General features: G+C 42.0%; 1 pseudogene; it reads right to left on the bottom strand.

The window, feature by feature from the left end:
- Nucleotides 1-1,432: 1,432 nt before the first annotated feature.
- LOC102738985 (ragulator complex protein LAMTOR3 pseudogene) lies at nt 1,433-2,053 on the bottom strand (annotated as a pseudogene).
- Between the last annotated feature and the right edge of the window lie 1,005 nt (nt 2,054-3,058).

Genomic DNA, 3,058 nt, shown 5'->3' on the forward strand with positions numbered 1-3,058 from the left:
GTCACTACAATTTAGTACTTCAAGAAGTGTTCCTTCCTCTCCTACTATGAACAGGGCTTTCCAAAGAGCTGCCATTGAGAGGCTCCTGCCATCATAAGTAGAGTCATCAAGTGACACCTGGATTGCAACCTGACAAACCAGAAGCCTAATTCTGGAAGCAATATTTCTGACAGCACAATATCTAAAAAGTGAATTAGATTTTTTTTTTTTTTTTTTTTTTTAAGTTTGAGCATGCCCTGTCCAGGTCACCATGCTTACTTCTCCCATTCTGTATTGGCATAGTCCCAACCCCCTTCAGCCAGTACTCATCCAGCCCCTGAGGGCATTTGAGTTTGCAGCCTTTGGGATAAGGTTTTTTGCCATGTGGCAGTGGCCACCAAACTGTTAGAATGAAAGCTGTGAAGCCAAAGGAAACCATGCTTACAACCATCTTAACTCTGGAAGGTCTCACACCTGACTTTTCAGCTTCATTTGTCCACTAAGTGTACCCCATTAGAATATCCATATGTCATGAGTTTTATTTCTACAAATTATAGGATCAGATCTTTCCCCATTTTGTCCTCTACCTTTGGCTCTCCTGGGAGGCTGGAGGCCGTTTCTCCCTTTGAGTATATGGGAAGTGTTGGTCTCAGTGGCTTTTAATGGGTGGGCAAGATTAACCTTTAGTCTCCACATGTACATGGGTTTTGTGGCAAAGAGGTAGTTTGGGCCAAGACTGGGGCCCAATTGCTATTGGCAGGGGCTAGGAAACTAACCAACATCATATCAGACGATTCTGTTCAAAGTAGTAGGGTATCAGAGCTAGAAGAGACCTTAGATGATTCATTCATTCAATAAGTATTTATCAAGTGCTAGTATTTTGTTAGGTCCTGGGGTCACCACAATAAAAGACAAAGTTCCTGCCTTCGCAAAACTTACATCTAATAATGTAGATACTCGAAATCATGTCTGTAGTCTGATGTCTTTATTATACACTTATCTGTGTCCTTGTGGAAACCAGGATTAGAGTGGGCACGTGAATTGCCTAAAGTCATGTGGCTCCTTTTTTTTTTTTTTGATGTACTGATTTCATTACTTTTACAAAGCTATTTTATGTTCCTCACACTCAATGCAAAGAAATAAAACAATGTAAAGAAAAATATGTCCTCATTATTATTCATAATAAAACAGGTCTGCTTCATTCTGCAGTCCTGGGCATATTATATAATAGGGAGCACTTTATGGCACAAGTGGACCAAAGTACCATTTTGGTTCTGACCCACTGAATAGACATCTCATGTATATTGGGTGACTGGACTAACTCCATGGGAGCTAATGTACTGAACCATTTCTGTGGTATCCCCAGATCTCACTAAATTAAGAAAAGACTCTATACAAGAAAAGATAACAATCAATCTGTCCATAAACTATATCTATCTAAAGCTCTTTCTTTAGTGTAAGGTGGGGAAAGGGGCCCTTTCCCGAGTACATGGATACAAGTATTATTGTGGTCTAAAGATTGCTGGATTGATATTGTGTCTGTTATAATGAAAATAAGGTGTACATCAAAACCACCACCAGATTAACGTCCACAGCTTGTCTCAATTCTTCAAATAACAGAGAAGCTCCCTTTCTAGTCTGACAGCGAGTCCTGTGTTGGCATTGCTGCTGGCTGTGAAACTCACCACCAAAGGTAAACGATTGAATTGAACCACCTGGTGGGTGTTACCGTAACAGCTGATATGTTTATTTTTTGAAAGTCCGAGTTTGCTTCCTTGGACTGTTGCAAGGGCAAAAGTAGGCAAGCATCCAGGTCTCAAAGCATGCTCTGGAGCAATATCACTGGCCACGTCAACAGCAGGCACTCCATCTCTATCTGACACAACGACAGCATGGAGTCCTTCAACACTTGGTAATTTTTTATACAGGAATGACTTTAGGTTACCCACCATGATGAACTTTCTCCCGCAGGATCAATCTCCACTCCTGGCCTTCTGGGCTGCCATGTTCTCACAGCTGTAAACTCAGGGACAGCTTCGAAGACAGTCTTCAGTCATGTGGATTCTTAGTGACAAAATCAGGTTTGACACTGATTTCCAGGCGTTTCCTACCTTACCTCCTTCCTTCCTCCACATCCATCTAAATGGATTTCATTTACTTTCATCTTCCACAAAGCTGCATCCCAAACCATCCTTCTTCTGAAGTTGGTTTTATTGACATCCCCTGAGCTTAATTATCAGTTGATTCTCCTATCTTAAAAGGTCAGCAATTTGCCCCGTATTTATAGAACAGCTTCCCTCCTTAATTGCCAGTATGTTTCTTTTCCCTTTAAGTTACATTCAAAGACGTTACCACCTATAGCAATCATTGTATTTCTATGAATGGGTTAAATCCTTGTTTAAATGGGCCATTTTCACGGAAGAGTACATACTGTGTGATTCCATTTATATGAAATTCTAGAAAATACTTGAAAAGAGAAGCATATCAATAGTGTCAGGAGTGGGGATTTACTGCAATGGGGCACAACAGAACTTTCTGGGGTATGGCGATGTTCTATCCTTTTATTTTTTTAAACATTTATTTATCTGAGAGAGCGAGAGCGTGCACGCACGTGCGAGGGGAAGGGCAGAGGGAGAGAATCTCAAGCAGACTCCCCACTGAGCACGGAGCCCGACGTGGGGCTGGATCCCACGACCCCGAGATCATGACCTCACCTGAAATCAAGTCTGACACTCAACAGACTGAACCACCCAGGCACCCCAGTGTTCTATCCTTTTAATGTGGTGTTGGTCACATGAGTGTGTACATTTGTCAAACTCCTCAAACTGTGTACTGAAGATAGGTGTATTTTATCGTTTGTAGACCATATATCCATAACGTCAATTTTTTAAAAAGGGATTTTTTGAAACAGGCTTTCCTCTCCGCAAAGAGGCAGATAGGATCTGCCAAGTAGACAGCTGGGACTTAAAATGCTAGTGTGGGTTGATTCTGCCCCAAAAGGAAGTGAGACTGGAGAGGTGAGTCAGCCCTTAGCTCCTGTGGCCTCATTTGCCAGGTGCCTGTCGTAAGGTAAGCACTG

Source organism: Leptonychotes weddellii, chromosome 6 (assembly GCF_054177405.1).
Source record: "Leptonychotes weddellii isolate Sample4059 chromosome 6, ASM5417740v2, whole genome shotgun sequence".
Taxonomy (NCBI): domain Eukaryota; kingdom Metazoa; phylum Chordata; class Mammalia; order Carnivora; family Phocidae; genus Leptonychotes; species Leptonychotes weddellii.